At 46.1% G+C, this 17,246-nt stretch overlaps 1 protein-coding gene across 1 annotated transcript in view; it reads left to right on the forward strand.

The window, feature by feature from the left end:
- Positions 1-17,246, forward strand: part of LOC138304267 (syntaxin-4-like) — a 291,940-nt gene that overhangs the window by 131,770 nt on the left and 142,924 nt on the right. The window lies entirely within an intron of this gene.

Raw genomic sequence — 17,246 nt, forward strand, 5'->3', positions numbered from 1 at the left:
TATGTAAAACTTAAAACCACATGTCCTCGATTTTAAGTCCAGAACACCCTGCTCAGTGGACCCTAAGGGCCTACTTTAAGGGTGAGTTGTATGTATTAAAAAGTAAAGCTTACCCCTGGCAAAAGATATATTTTGCTGGGTCGAATTGGGAGTTTAAAACCGAAGTTGAGACTGCAATAGCAGGCCTGGGACATGTTTCACAATGCGGCTTTAGCTAGTGGCGTAATGGGGGCTGCAGGCCCACTCATAGTATTTCATTTACAGGCCCATGGTACATGTAGGACCATATAAAATGGACCGGTATGTAAATTAAATGTGCCAATTAGGTATATGTCACTTTAACCATCTTTTAGGGAGAAAGCACAAGCAATATAGCCCTTGTTAGTAGTGGTAAAGTACACAAAGTGCTAATGCCAACAAAGATTAATTCAGAATAAACAGGAGGGGCGAAGGCAAAACATTTTGGGTAAGAGAGGGCCTAGTCCAGCCAATATAAACAAGCTTGTATAGTTCCATAACTGGAAGAAAAAAAACCTTTCCTTGGAGCAGTTATCCCTAGCAAATATTGACCAATTTCTCATCTCTTCTCCATTCCTGTTTAAAAGTTACAGAGAAAATTGTCAAATACCTCAACTCAGAATGTGCTCCTGAACTCACACAAGGCAGGCTTTTGCAAGTATTCTGGTTCTGAAGTTGTGTGTTTAATTGTTCTGAACAAATTATGTAAGATATGGAATTAGGAAGGTGTAGCCGCTCCAATTATCTATTTCTTCTGAGCCATGTTCGATAGTGTCTGCCATTTCTGCCTGCTAGGCATTTTGGCTGCAAGTGGCATTTGAAGCGTGCTTTAAATTGTCTGTGTCCTTTCCTTATTGGCAGGAGCCAATCATTGATTTTACCCTTATTAATCATCCCCCAATTCTGTACTTGTAGTGTACCACAGAGTTCTCCCATCAGCATGACCATGTTTAATCTATACATCTATATGAAGGATTTCCAGTTATCCTTCATGTGTTAGTCTGACGCACAGAATCTTTTAAGACTGGATAGTACCTATGATCATGCTCCAACTTTGTGAATGGCTTAAAGGTAAAAGTGGACTGGATATCTGCAAATTGCTGTTTATCTTAAAGAAGTAAATATATAATCTTGCATGCAAAGCATACTTCTGAAGTATATGGACTTCTCAAGCAAACATCTAGGCCACTTCGTTCCCTGAGCATGACGGTCCACCATGGTCTTCTCTCTCTCTCTCTCTCTTGCTCATTTTATCTATGATACTTCCATTCTCACTACCAATATTTGCATGAGCAAGGCTAGAGCTGCTCCAGATGGCACAAGAAACTAGTTCTCCTGCATTCTCTTTCCCCTTATAATTTTGAAAAGTTCTAAAGCCCTCATTTCCCTGTCTCAATAAACCTATTTTTACTAGAATTCCAACATCCACTTTCCAGTTTAACTGTCTTTTCTATGTGATTCTTATCATACAGATTCTTGTATTTCTCCCAGTGCTTCAGTCTGATCAAACCGTGTAAATCGTGAGACTCTCCTTTCTCTGCCTCCTTACTTGAGCCACAGACGATTCAGTGTGGATCCTGCCATCTTCCCTTCAAGCTTACATTAAGTGAAATTGCTAAGGCACTGATCTGTGTAGGTCTGTGAGCCCAGATCATCTTGAGCAATATCTCTTTTAGAGAAATTCTTGATTCCACCTTTGCCTGTACGCACTTTCTAACTGCCCTGTTTATTTCCTCAACTAAACTATTTGCTTAAAGGGAGTCTTGTAATGTTTGATAGCCGAATGCTCTTGAAAATTGTTCATTTTCAAAAAGGGAAATTGCAACACACTTTTCATAACATATTGGCAATGCCTTCGTAGCAAGAGTATTATTACGAAATCTTACACTCGAGCGCGTGTGACTGAGCTCAGGCACTTAGTGGTGATTGATTTGATGGCATAATTCACCAGCAGTACTACATATTTCCATCTGGTAGAGACTTCTAACTGTAGATTCCTTGCCTTTGAATATTCCCCCAAGGTGTAGGACTGGGTTCGGAAATTTTTCATGAGCAGTACCCTTATGCGCTGGTAGATAGTGTTGATCTGCTTTGCGTGTGGATATTGCGGGTCTTATATAGGCGCCACCCAGGGGCGCTTTCAGTTCTTTTCTTTCCGGGCCAACCAGTGCTGATCCGAAGAGAGCTACCACTCAATCATTTTTTGACTGTCCTTTTTGGACTGCTTGTAGAGTATTTTTGAGAGATTACCCTCCTGCTGTGTCAAGGATGTCTTCTAGGGAGACAAGATTCGAGCCCTGCAGATCCTGTCACTGGGCGATGTCCGTGACAGATCCGCACCTCATGTGTCTTTGCTGCCAGAAGTCATGCTCTGAGTGCCAGGCCATGCATCCTAAGGCTTTGAGGGAGCAATCCTTAAAGCTGATGGCAGCCCGGCATTCGCAAGTTGAGGTCTCAGCCACGAGGAAGGTTACGGGACCATTTGTGGAGTCTGAAGTCGTTGTCATCCTACTCCAAGTCCTCAAGACGATCAGGTTAGTCGATGCATAAGAGGAAATCTAAGTTGAAGTGCTCTTCGACTTCTCCTCGTCCGCTGGCCAACCATACAAGGGTGGATTGATAGTGTACACCTCGTTCTGAGGAACCTGTGCCTAGGTCAGCTCGGCACCTCCCCAAGTTTCCGGGAGCTGCAATGACCCCCTGCCCAACTTTGAGAATTTTTTTAGGCCATTTGCCTCATTTTTGGGCAGCCTGACCATGCTGAAGAGTCTTTGGACCCCGTGGGGCTGGAGGAGGCCCCTTTGGGTTCTGTGCCGGTGGCTCCAATCCTGGTGTCAAGGGGCACCCAGGGATCTATTCCTGGATCTGGACTGGCGCTGGTTGTACCACCTCGACCTCCCCCAATGCCAGTCCTGACGCCAACTTTCTTGGTGCTGTCCATGCCTGTGAGCCATCCCCATTGTAATTCCCAACTCCGACACAGAGCCAGATGGGCTTTGTACGACCCCGGCAGAATTCTTGCTTCCTCATTTGGCTCCTGAGCCCTCTTCCTATGGGCTGGGATTTGGGGGTGAATGGGAGGGGTCGATGGTCTTTAGATTTCCAGCCACATGAAGAAAAGGACTAGCCTTGAGGAGGCCCGGCAGTACTCTCTCAGGCTGTCGCCGATGGAAGAGACATGGCAAAGTTCACAATTCATTGCAGATTTGACATGACTAACTCGCTAGGTAGAGCGTTTTTTTCGACAGTCCTTGGCCCTGAGACGCCATGCCTGTCTGAGGGGATCTGGCTTTTCAGGGGATATCCAGGCTTCTTTGATGGACATGCCCTTTGATAAAACCCATCTCTTTGGGGATGTAGCAGCAGTAGGTATGGGGGCCAGGGGTCCTATGGGGGCCCCTGAGTGGATGGATTTAGTGGTGGTGGTGCTTTGTTCTGGGCGGTGATGGACTCTGTGGTTAACATTAGTTTGTTGGATAAGATCGACAAAAGCCTGTTGCTGTCTGTCGGGCCTGATTATGGGTTGATGTTACTGTAAATGGCGGTGATTTTGTTTCTGAAGAATTTAGGGAGATTTTCACGAAGGTCCTGCGAAGGGGTGATCGAGTTAAGACAACCTCTGGCAGATTTCATTAAGTCTGTAAAAATTGATCCAGGAGGTGTCTGGCAACATGTGTAGGTCCCTTTACTCTTTGTTGATCCCAGGGTTCCAAGGTCTTTGAGTGTTTCAGTGTTGGTTTCGGCGTGGCTTCCAGGTGGAACATCAGGTGTATGGGTAGAATGTTAACGTTGAGAGCAAGTCAAGTTATGTGTGGAAGTCTGTGATGGTGTCAGTGAAGTTGGTGCGCAATCCCAGTAGTCTGTAGATGAGGGCTGCTTAGATCGAAATTGAATATGACGTGGAGCTCGAGCGACAGGTGTGTCATGTTGGAGGAACAAGTATCTGTGGAGGTGCTACAGCTGATGTTGTTCTTGTAGATTATAGTAATTCTGCTTCTGGGCTTGTGAAGTCTGTCTTGCCAAGCAGTCCTGTAGCTTGGGGGTTGAGGGGTGCACAGGCCATCATGGTAGTGGACGGGGTTCCAGTCGAAAAGTCAACAGCGGGACCGTTAATGCCAAGATCTAAATCAGGCCCACAGTAATTTAAAATCCATTTTAGCTTATGGTGCTCTTATTTGAAGGTTTTTCAAATGCTTTGCAATCCAAACTTAAAAAATTATTCACAGTTGCATCCATACACCAAACTCTGTGTCAACATCTGTTTAGTACAGTTGTGTGCAACTGCTTTAGGTGACTATTCAGTGGTCCTGCTAGTTAGCGAGTAGTACTGAAACAGACAGTTGTTCCTGTGTCTTGTAATTGTTATTGTGTTCTCTGTTTGGTTCTCAGGAGCTTTGTTTAAACTGTTTCAGTCTTTTGAAAGCAACAATTCGATTTTGTGCCCATAGCCTACCCTGTGTTGTCCTTTCTTCCCAGTTTAAAGTGCCCCTGTTCAAGTGCCACCCAGTATTGCAATTAAGATCACATCCTCTCATTTCGTAAGTGGATGCTTTCTGACTCAACCTAAGATGAATATTAAATGTCATAATACTTAACTTACTTGATATAATACAAACTCTTTTCTTGTAACGTGTGACTTCCTTGCTATTGCCAAATAATACAATTTTTTTTTTTCTTTTTTCATGTTACACCATGAATTAGTTTCTTGCTATGTTTAATCGGGGGAAAAAACTTCCAGGCAACGTTTTGCGCTGCACTAGGGTAAAGCGGGTCCCTTTTGCATTTGACATGCCTAGGGCATAGCGGCATGCATGACTGCTAAACATGCTACACACACACCTTTCTAGAGTTTTGCTAAGAGGTTTAACAATAAAATTACTTTGTGCTCAAAATGAGGCCATCTGCACTGGTGCTTGAAATGAAGAGCTACATTAGATGCAACAAACAGAATTCTTATCCCCCCTTTTGGAATAGATGTTGGATATAGCCCCTTCCTCACAAATGCCACTCCAATTTCCATATCTTTGGAGCACACTACAATGTAAGAAAGAGACCAAAGTGGTTTCTCTGAAATCCTGAGTCATGATGGGTACAGATGGGTGCAGAACTGTGTCCTTGGTAAGAGTTTCTAGTGATTTATCTCTATCCATAGGGAATAAGTAGAAGGAAGCAGTAGACACAACCCCAGGCATACAGAAAGCAAGAAAGAGTTGAGCCTGCTGCCAGGCCCGTGTGTGTTTAAGTAGATCTGCCCTGAGGGTGGCAGATTTTGTGGTGCTTGGAACAGCCCACAGAGACCCAACTCCCTTTCAGGGTTAACAAAAAAACACTGATCCAGAGATGAGATAATAAGAGACTTTGTACGACCCAAGCTGCACAGTGTGATGGAAACTGTATGGGTACCGATCTCCATTTGAAACTGCAACAGCTAAGAGGACTGGTGAAGATAATTGTGATGTTCGATGGCATCTGTCGCTGTAGATACGCATGTTCTGCAATAGCTCGCCATCTGGTGTTGGGCCGGAGTGTTACAAGTTGTTTTTCTTCGAAGAAGTCTTTCGAGTCACGGGACCGAGTGACTCCTCCTTTTGTCTCCATTGCGCATGGGCGTCGACTCCATCTTCGATTGTTTTTTTTCCGCCATCGGGTTCGGACGTGTTCCTGTCGCTCCGAGTTTCGGAACGGAAAAAATAGTTAATTTCGGAAGATTTTCGTCGGTATTGTTGCGTTCGGGATCGGCGTACTTAGATTCAACACCGCATCGAAGATCGAAGAGCTCCGGTGCCCTTCGGGGTAGTTTTTCGATCCTCCGTCGGGGCCTGGTCGGCCCGACCGCGTGCTGAGGAACGCCGATGGAACGGACCCCGTTCCGTTTCTGCCCCAAATGCCACAATAAATACCCCTACACAGACCAACACTTGGTCTGCAACCTGTGCCTGTCACCTGAGCACAGCGAAGACACCTGCGAGGCCTGTCGTGCGTTCCGGTCCCGAAAAACACTCCGAGACCGTCGAGCCAGAAGACTTCAAATGGCGTCCGCACCGACAGCCCGACGGGAGTTCGAGGAACAGGAGGAGGAAGGTACCTTCTCGATCCAAGACTCAGACTCCGAAGGATTCGACGATACACAAACCGTGAGTAAGACGTCGAAAAACACACAGAGAAACATTTACAAGGCCCAGGGGACGCCACTGCCACCAGGCCATGGCTCGACCCATAAATTCGGTGACCGACCGTCGGCACCGAAAAAGGCCAAAACAGTGCCGAGATCGTCCGACTCCGGTCGAGACACCGGCACGCAGCCTTCTCGGGACCGAGAAAGTGCTGGAGACAAGCCTCGACACCGAGATACCGGTGTGGACACGGCTCGACGCCGAGACAGCGGCACCGAAACAGATCGACGCCGAGAGGTTTCGGCCCCGAAAAGGAAAAAAGTCACCTCGGAGCCGAAAAAACACGCAGACAAAGTTTCGACGCCGAAACAAACTGCAAGCGACCCAGCTTCAGGCTCTTATACAGAAGAGCACTCGCTAACCTCCCAAATGCAAAAGCATAGGTTTGAGGAAGAGCTACAAGCAACTGATGTGGACCATACGCAAAAGCGTATCTTCATTCAGCAGGGGACAGGAAAAATAAGCACCCTTCCCCCCCATTAGGAGAAAGAGAAGGTTGGAGTTCCAGACGGAACAAGCACCACAACCAAAAGTGGTTAAAAGAATTACACCACCACCCTCTCCTCCGCCCGTGATTAACGTTTCACCAGCACAAACTCCATCTCACTCCCCAGCTCACACCACCATGAGCCAGGGTGACCAAGATCAGGACGCATGGGACCTATATGACGCCCCAGTGTCAGATAACAGCCCGGAGGCCTACCCTACAAAGCCATCTCCACCAGAAGACAGCACCGCGTACTCTCAGGTGGTGGCTAGAGCAGCACAATTTCATAACGTAAGCCTCCACTCAGAACAGGTCGAGGATGATTTCTTGTTCAACACACTCTCCTCCACACACAGCTCCTACCAAAGCCTGCCTATGCTCCCTGGTATGCTCCGGCACGCAAAAGACATATTTAAGGAGCCGGTCAAAAGTAGGGCAATCACACCACGGGTGGAAAAGAAGTATAAGCCGCCTCCTACGGACCCGGTTTTCATCACTACACAGCTGCCACCAGACTCTGTTGTTGTAGGAGCAGCTAGGAAAAGGGCCAACTCTCACACATCTGGAGATGCACCACCCCCAGATAAAGAAAGCCGCAAGTTCGATGCAGCTGGTAAAAGAGTCGCAGCACAAGCTGCAAACCAGTGGCGCATCGCGAACTCCCAGGCACTACTTGCGCGCTATGACAGAGCCCACTGGGACGAGATGCAACATCTCATTGAACATCTGCCCAAGGACTTCCAAAATAGGGCGAAACAAGTGGTTGAGGAGGGACAGACCATCTCCAACAACCAGATACGTTCCTCCATGGACGCTGCAGATACAGCTGCACGGACAATTAATACATCTGTAACTATCAGACGGCATGCATGGCTCCGAACGTCTGGATTTAAACCAGAGATTCAACAAGCAGTTCTCAATATGCCTTTTAATGAAAAAGAACTGTTCGGTCCAGAAGTGGACACAGCGATTGAGAAACTCAAAAAAGATACGGACACTGCCAAAGCCATGGGCGCACTCTACTCCCCGCAGAGCAGAGGGAATTACAGCACATTCCGTAAAACGCCCTTTCGAGGGGGGTTTCGGGGTCAAAGCACACAAGCCAGCACCTCACAAGCAACACCGTCCACTTACCAGGGACAGTATAGAGGAGGTTTTCGGGGACAATATAGAGGAGGGCAATTCCCTAGAAATAGAGGGAGATTTCAAAGCCCCAAAACCCCTACTACTAAACAATGACTCACATGTCACTCACCCCCTCCACACAACACCAGTGGGGGGAAGAATAGGTCATTATTACAAAGCATGGGAGGAAATCACTACAGACACTTGGGTTCTAGCAATTATCCAACATGGTTATTGCATAGAATTTCTACAATTCCCTCCAAACATACCACCAAAAGCACAAAATTTAACAACACACCATTCCAATCTCCTGGAGATAGAAGTGCAGGCACTATTGCAAAAGAATGCAATCGAATTAGTGCCAAACACACAAATAAACACAGGAGTTTACTCACTGTACTTTCTGATACCAAAGAAGGACAAAACGCTGAGACCAATCCTAGACCTCAGAGTAGTGAACACTTTCATCAAATCAGACCACTTCCACATGGTCACACTACAAGAAGTATTGCCATTGCTAAAACTACACGACTACATGGCAACTTTAGACCTCAAGGATGCTTATTTCCATATACCAATACACCCATCTCACAGGAAATACCTAAGGTTCGTATTCAAAGGAATACATTACCAATTCAAGGTACTGCCTTTCGGATTAACAACCGCACCAAGAGTCTTTACCAAATGTCTAGCGGTAGTCGCTGCACACATAAGAAGGCAGCAAATACATGTGTTCCCATATTTGGACGACTGGCTAATCAAGGCCCATTCGTTCATACAGTGCTCAAATCACACAAATCAGATCATACAAACCCTCTTCAAACTCGGGTTCACCGTCAATTTCACAAAATCCAAAATTCTGCCACGCAAGGTACAACAATACCTGGGAGCCATAATAGACACATCAAAGGGAGTAGCCACTCCAAGTCCACAAAGAATTCAAAATTTCAACACCATCATACAACGCATGTATCCAACACAAAAGATACAGGCAAAGATGGTATTACAACTCCTAGGCATGATGTCATCATGCATAGCCATTGTCCCAAACGCAAGACTGCACATGAGGCCCTTACAACAATGCCTAGCATCACAGTGGTCTCAAGCACAGGGTCACCTTCTAGATCTGGTGTTAATAGACCGCCAAACTTACCTCTCGCTTCTATGGTGGAACAACATAAATTTAAACAAGGGGCGGCCTTTCCAAGACCCAGTGCCACAATACGTAATAACAACAGATGCTTCCATGACAGGGTGGGGAGCACACCTCAATCAACACAGCATACAAGGACAATGGAACGTACATCAAACAAAACTGCATATCAATCACCTAGAACTGCTAGCAGTTTTTCAAGCACTAAAAGCTTTCCAACCAATAATAGTTCACAAATACATTCTCGTCAAAACAGACAACATGACAACAATGTATTATCTAAACAAGCAGGGAGGGACGCACTCCACGCAGTTAAGCCTGCTAGCACAAAAAATTTGGCATTGGGCAATTCACAACCAAATTCGCCTAATTGCACAGTTTATACCAGGGATACAAAATCAACTCGCAGACAATCTCTCTCGAGATCACCAACAGGTCCACGAATGGGAAATTCACCCCCAAATTCTGAACACTTATTTCAAACTCTGGGGAACACCTCAGATAGACTTGTTTGCGACAAGGGAGAACGCAAAATGCCAAAACTTCGCATCCAGGTACCCACACAAACAATCCCAAGGCAATGCCCTATGGATGAACTGGTCAGGGATATTTGCTTACGCTTTTCCTCCTCTCCCTCTCCTTCCTTACCTGGTAAACAAACTCAGTCAAAGCAAACTCAAACTCATATTGATAGCACCAACTTGGGCAAGGCAACCCTGGTACACAACGCTGCTAGACCTATCAGTGGTACCCTGCATCAAATTGCCCAACAGGCCAGATCTGTTGACACAGCACAACCAAAAGATCAGACACCCAGATCCAGCATCGCTGAATCTAGCAATCTGGCTCCTGAAATCCTAGAATTCGGGCACTTACAACTTACCCAAGAATGTATGGAAGTCATAAAACAAGCAAGAAGGCCATCCACCAGGCACTGCTATGCAAGTAAATGGAAGAGGTTTGTTTGCTACTGCCATATTAATCAAATACAACCATTACACACAACTCCAGAACATGTAGTGGGTTACTTGCTTCACTTACAAAAATCTAACCTGGCTTTCTCTTCCATTAAAATACACCTTGCAGCAATATCTGCATACCTGCAAACTACCTATTCAACTTCCCTATATAAAATACCAGTCATTAAAGCATTCATGGAGGGCCTTAGGAGAATTATACCACCAAGAACACCACCTGTTCCTTCATGGAACCTAAATGTTGTCCTAACTAGACTTATGGGTCCACCTTTTGAACCCATGCACTCCTGCGACATACAGTTCCTAACCTGGAAGGTGGCATTTCTCATCGCCATTACTTCCCTGAGAAGAGTAAGCGAGATTCAGGCGTTTACTATACAGGAACCTTTTATACAACTACACAAAAATAAAGTCGTCCTAAGGACCAATCCTAAATTTTTGCCAAAGGTTATTTCACCGTTCCATCTAAATCAAACAGTGGAACTTCCAGTGTTCTTTCCACAGCCAGATACCGTAGCTGAAAGGGCACTACATACATTAGATGTCAAAAGAGCATTAATGTATTACATTGACAGAACAAAAAACATCAGAAAGACTAAACAACTCTTTATTGCATTTCAAAAACCTCACGCAGGAAACCCAATTTCAAAACAAGGTATAGCCAGATGGATAGTTAAATGCATCCAAATCTGCTACCTTAAAGCTAAACGACAGCTGCCCATTACACCAAGGGCACACTCAACCAGAAAGAAAGGTGCTACCATGGCCTTTCTAGGAAACATCCCAATGCAAGAAATATGTAAGGCAGCCACATGGTCTACGCCTCACACATTCACCAAGCACTACTGTGTAGACGTGTTATCCGCACAACAAGCCACAGTAGGTCAAGCTGTATTAAGGACATTATTTCAGACTACTTCCACTCCTACAGGCTGATCCACCGCTTTTGGGGAAATAACTGCTTACTAGTCTATTGCAGAACATGCGTATCTACAGCGACAGATGCCATCGAACTGAAAATGTCACTTACCCAGTGTACATCTGTTCGTGGCATCAGTCGCAGTAGATTCGCATGTGCCCACCCGCCTCCCCGGGAGCCTGTAGCAGTTTGGAAGTTACCTTCAATTATTTATATATGTATCATCTCAACCTTAAATAGGTGCATACTTAGTCACTCCATTGCATGGGCACTATTACTACAATTCAACTCCTACCTCACCCTCTGCGGGGAAAAACAATCGAAGATGGAGTCGACGCCCATGCGCAATGGAGACAAAAGGAGGAGTCACTCGGTCCCGTGACTCGAAAGACTTCTTCGAAGAAAAACAACTTGTAACACTCCGGCCCAACACCAGATGGCGAGCTATTGCAGAACATGCGAATCTACTGCGACTGATGCCACGAACAGATGTACACTGGGTAAGTGACATTTTCATTTCGTGGCTAAGTAAGCCACACGTTCGATGGGTGTCGGCAGGGGATTGATGGGAAGGGAAGGTGGGAAAGGAGGGTGGTGTGAACTGAAGGGTTCCCACCCGCTAACACTGTCTTTATAAGAAGAAGCCAAGCAAGAGGACTTCATTTCCCATCAGCACAGGAAATTACATCACAGCACCCTGCATTCCTCCCCGGACCTACTTAGTGGCAGCTGCAACACGGACGCACAAGCTGTCTGCACCTGGACCACGCCAAGAACCCTGGTCCAATTACTGCCCGGCAATACTCCGCAGTACTTCTTAAGTCACCATACCCCAGGTGCCATTCCCTCAACAGCAGCTGTGCTGCAACATACATCACAGTAGGAGATTTCACCTGCACCCACTGCCAGTTCTCTAGCAGCCATGCCACCACCCCCCCACACAAATACTAACAAAGTCCTCAACACCCCTTCCCAACACACACATCACAAGCACCAACAACACCTACACCCCTACCCTACACCAAAGCAAACCTGCACATTAACACCCACTTACATGCATGCTTCTCAACACATGATCACTCAGCAAATACACAACCGAAATATAGGATCTGCTGAGTAGTGAAACACCTAACATCATCTTTTTTACAAAGACCCAGCTCAACCCCTCACCGGCTCCCAACATCGCCACGGCAATTCCAGCGGGATACAAGATCGATAAACAGGACCACCTTTACAAGCCAGGATGACAATTCGCTACCATCTACAAGGAATCAATCAAATACACAATATCCAATGGTGTTGGGCTCGGAGTGTTACAAGTAGTTTTTTCTTTGAAGAATATTTTCACATGATTGACTGATTCCTCCTCTTTGTGATACTGCGCATGGGCATCAAGTCCTTTGTTAAATTGTTTTTGCAGTCCTCCAGTGATTAGCAACCTCTCTTTTGCCCACTGTGCCTAATTTCTTACTCTCTGTCTGAAGGAGGAGCTTCTCCTGTGGATTTACTGTTGCAACATTTTCATGCCACACTTACTACTATGGAGTGAGGCAGTAATTGTGTTTTGATGTAAGTTGGATCAGAGGGTGCAGCTTTAAAAAAAATCTATCAACCCTAGGTGTGATGATCCTTGCATTGACGGGTTGTTTGAATATGTCAGCGACATGTCTATGCATGCTTGGAAGCATAGGGAGACATTGGGACTCTTTGTGTGTTCTTGTTAAAGTATTAAACGAAAATTCCTCTTCAATAGGATCTGTATGTAATTGTACATTGTGATATATGCAGCTGCTCTAGCTATTACTTGATTAAAAGCAGGGGTATCTTCAGATGGAGATGGCCTTGCTGGATATAAATCTGTGTCTTTAGACAAAATGGGATCATTTGTCTACATCCTGTTGATCATCACTTAAGTCGTCCCTATGAGGTGATGCTGATGATGTTTATGGAGAGAATTGTGTGGAATATGTAGGTGAGGGTGGTGGGGTAGAAGGAAGTAAAGGAGAATGTGGTGTTGAAGGCGGAGTTTGTTCTGTAGCCTTTTCCTTCTCGTTTTCCTTAAAGACTTTCTTAGGTGGAGGCCTGGCATCCAAAGTCTCTTGAAATGTGAGTTTACTCTTAATTGCCAAAGGAGAAGAGGTCATGATCCTTCCTGTTCCTTTTTGTATTTGAAGCTAGTGCTGCTTAGCGTCCATCACTTAAAGCATTGGTTCTATGGAAGATGACTCCTCTGTAACTGCAGAGTGTTCAGTGATGGCAGTTTTCGATTCCAAATGTTTGGACACAAATGTTTGACTCAAGCCTAAAATGTTGGCTTAGGAGGTATAAATGTCTGATTTTCGGCTTGATACCAAAAAAGATGTAGCTGTCTGTCTGGTTGTTGCCGAATGCGTTTTGGTCTTACGTATTTTCAGTGTCGAACCCAAAGGTTGGTCATCCGAATTTATTTTTCGGCTCCAACCATGGCCGACAACAATGGAGGACCAATGACCAATGCAGGAGTCTTTTTTATAGTCTTTGTTTGGTGTGATGGAGCTGATGTACTTGCGTACTGTGCCGGTGGGATGGATTGGCTCTGGACATCCGAGTCTCAATCCGAGTCAGTCTCTCTAATGGAGAAGCCTGTGCATTGTCCTACTTCTTCAAGCGCATGCTCTTCTCTGAAGATGTGTGGTATGTCTTCTGTTGACTTGGATGCCATTTCTAGTCGATACGCTCTTTGGTCCCAGAGAGTCTTTTTTGATCGAAACGATCTGCAGGCGTCGCAGGTCTTTTCTCTGTTCCAGAGACAGACACAGATTACACACCAAGTGTTGGTCGGTGTAGGGAAACTTGGAGTGACACAGAGGACAGAGCCGAAATGGAGTTCGTTCCATCAGCCTATCATTCTTCGACTAAAGTTTGTTGAAGTAGGCCCAAAAAGGGCGTGGACGCTGTAGGAAGTTGGCTCTGTATGCACTATTTCAAAGTAAGGAATAGTATGCACAGAGTCCAAGGGTTCCCCTTAGAAGTAAGATAGTGGCAAAAAGAGATAATACTAATACTCTATTTTGTGGTAGTGTGGTCGAGCAGTAGGCTTATCAAAGGAGTAGTGTTAAGCATTTGTTGTACACACACAGGCAATAAAGAGGACCACACACTCAAAGACAATTCCAGGCCAATAGGTTTTTGTATAGAAAAATATATTTTCTTAGTTTATTTTAAGAACCACAGGTTCACATTTTACATGTAATACTTCAAATGAAAGGTATTGCATGTAGGTACTTTAGGAACTTTGAATAATCAAAATAGCATATATACTTTTCACATAAATCACATATAGCTATTTTAAAACCTAGACACTGTGCAATTTTCAACAGTTTCTGGGGGGAGTAAGAGTTTGTTAGGTTTTGCAGGTAAGTAAACCACCTACGGGGTCCAAGTATGGGTCCAAGGTAGCCCACCGTTGGGGGTTCAGAGCAACTCCAAAGTTACCACATCAGCAGCTCAGGGACGGTCAGGTGCAGAGGTCAAAGTGGTGCCCAAAACGCATAGGATTCAATGGAGAAGGGGGTGCCCCGGTTCCAGTCTGCCAGCAGGTAAGTACCCGCGTCTTCGGAGGGCAGACCAGGGGGGTTTTGTAGGGCACCGGGGGGGACACAAGTCCACACAGAAAGTACACCCTCAGCAGCACGGGGCGGCCGGGTGCAGTGTAGAAACAAGCGTCGGGTTTTCAATGGAAATCAATTAGAGATCAAGGGATCTCTTCAGCGTTGCAGGCAGGCAAGGGGGGGGCTCCTCGGGGTAGCCACCACCTGGGCAAGGGAGAGGGCTTCCTGGGGGTCACTCCTGCACAGGAGTTCCGTTCCTTTAGGTGCTGGGGGCTGCGGGTGCAGGGTCTTTTCCAGCCGTCGGGAAATGGAGTTCAGGCAGTCGCGGTCAGGGGGAGCCTCGGGATTCCCTCTGCAGGCGTCGCTGTGGGGGCTCAGGGGGGACAACTTTGGTTACTCACGGACTCGGAGTCGCCGGAGGGTCCTCCCTGAGGTGTTAGTTCTCCACCAGTCGAGTCGGGGTCGCCGGGTGCAGTGTTGCAAGTCTCACGCTTCTTGCGGGGAGTTGCAGGGGTCTTTAAATCTGCTCCTTGAAACAAAGTTGCAGTTCTTTTGGAGCAGTGCCGCTGTCCTCGGGAGTTTCTTGGTCTCTTGGAAGCAGGGCAGTCCTCTGAGGATTCAGAGGTCGCTGGTCCTGGAGAAAGCATCGCTGGAGCAGGGTTCTTTAGAAGGCAGGAGACAGGCCGGTAGGACTGGGGCCAAAGCAGTTGGTGTCTTCTTTCTTCTTCTGCAGGGGTTTTCAGCTCAGCGGTCGTCTTCTTCGGTAAGTTGCAGGAATCTAAATTCTTAGGTTCAGGGAAGCCCTTAAATACTAAATTTAAGGGCGTGTTTAGGTCTGGGGGGTTAGTAGCCAATGGCTACTAGCCCTGAGGGTGGGTACACCCTCTTTGTGCCTCCTCCCAAGGGGAGGGGGTCACATTCCTATCCCTATTGGGGGAATCCTCCTTCTACAAGATGGAGGATTTCTAAAAGTCAGAGTCACCTCAGCTCAGGACACTTTAGGGGCTGTCCTGACTGGCCAGTGACTCCTCCTTGTTTTTCTCATTCTCTCTCCTGGACTTGCCGCCAAAAGTGGGGGCTGTATCCAGGGGGTGGGCATCTCCACTAGCTGGAGTGCCCTGGGGCATTGTAACACGAAGCTTGAGCCTTTGAAGCTCACTGCTAGGTGTTACAGTTCCTGCAGGGGGGAGGTGTGAAGCACCTCCACCCAGAGCAGGCTTTGTTTCTGTCCTCAGAGAGCACAAAGGCTCTCACTGCATGAGGTCAGACACTCGTCTCTCAGCAGCAGGCTGGCACAGACCAGTCAGTCCTGCACTGAACAATTGGGTAAAATACAGGGGGTATCTCTAAGATGCCCTCTGTGTGCATTTTTTAATAAATCCAACACGGGCATCAGTGTGGGTTTATTATTCTGAGAAGTTTGATACTAAACTTCCCAGTATTCAGTGTAGCCATTATGGAGCTGTGGAGTTCGTTTTTGACAGACTCCCAGCCCATATACTCTTATGGCTACCCTGCACTTACAATGTCTAAGGTTTTGCTTAGACACTGTAGGGGCATAGTGCTCATGCACATATGCCCTCACCTGTGGTATAGTGCACCCTGCCTTAGGGCTGTAAGGCCTACTAGAGGGGTGACTTACCTATGCCACAGGCAGTGGGAGGTTGGCATGGCACCCTGAGGGGAGTGCCATGTCGACTTAGTCATTTTCTCCCCATCAGCACACACAAGCTGGCAAGCAGTGTGTCTGTGCTGAGTGAGGGGTCCCTAGGGTGGCATAAGACATGCTGCAGCCCTTAGAGACCTTCCCTGGCATCAGGGCCCTTGGTACCAGGGGTACCAGTTACAAGGGACTTACCTAGGTGCCAGGGTTGTGCCAATTGTGGAAACAATGGTACATTTTAGGTGAAAGAACACTGGTGCTGGGGCCTGGTTAGCAGGGTCCCAGCACACTTCTCAGTCAAGTCAGCATCAGTATCAGGGAAAAAGTGGGGGGTAACTGCAACAGGGAGCCATTTCTTTACAACTATAAAGTATAGAAAACGCTATTGAAGACTATTCTACCTTTCTTTTAACGTTATTCACCGGATGTAGATTCACATGCGCCCTACCTCCTCCCCGGAAGCCTTTGGCCGTTGTAGTACAACATGTTGTAAATATGTACATACATTGCATGGACATCTTTTATTTATTTTATACTTCTACAGATATGCAGTCTTTACCTCACCTGCCTGCGGCAAAACAGTCTAACAAAGGACTCACAGTATCACTGAGAGGAGTCACTTGATCTTGTGACTCAAAAATATTCTTCAAAGTAAAAAACAACTTGTAACAGTCCAAGCCCAACACCTAGATGGCAGACGTATGCAAAGCATGTGAATCTGCAGCACTACATGCCACAAACCGATGTCTACTAGGTAAGTAACATTTTCCTTTTTGCATTTAACTGAGAGTTTTTGTTCATCAGCTGAAAAAATGAATTCCCTCAGGTGGTTCCATAAAGGACATTATAAGTCATTCAGTCTTATTCAAATTAAACCACTTAAAAGTAGATTAAACTGTAACTTAAAAGGCATGTAGTGTGTTCAAAATGTAACCTTTGATATGTAAAATATGTCATAATTATAACTGTATCAGAGCATTAACTTCATCCATGATGGTGGTAATGTTTATATGTTAACTGAAAGTAAGCTTTTTTTGTTTCCATATCTAGAATGAAGGTCACCTTCTTCTGTAATGTCCAGCCTCCCATTGGGACCTGTACCTTTTGATTAATCTCTGTCCCTGTATTCATTTGGCCTCCT

Source organism: Pleurodeles waltl, chromosome 7, assembly GCF_031143425.1.
Source record: "Pleurodeles waltl isolate 20211129_DDA chromosome 7, aPleWal1.hap1.20221129, whole genome shotgun sequence".
NCBI classification, from domain to species: domain Eukaryota; kingdom Metazoa; phylum Chordata; class Amphibia; order Caudata; family Salamandridae; genus Pleurodeles; species Pleurodeles waltl.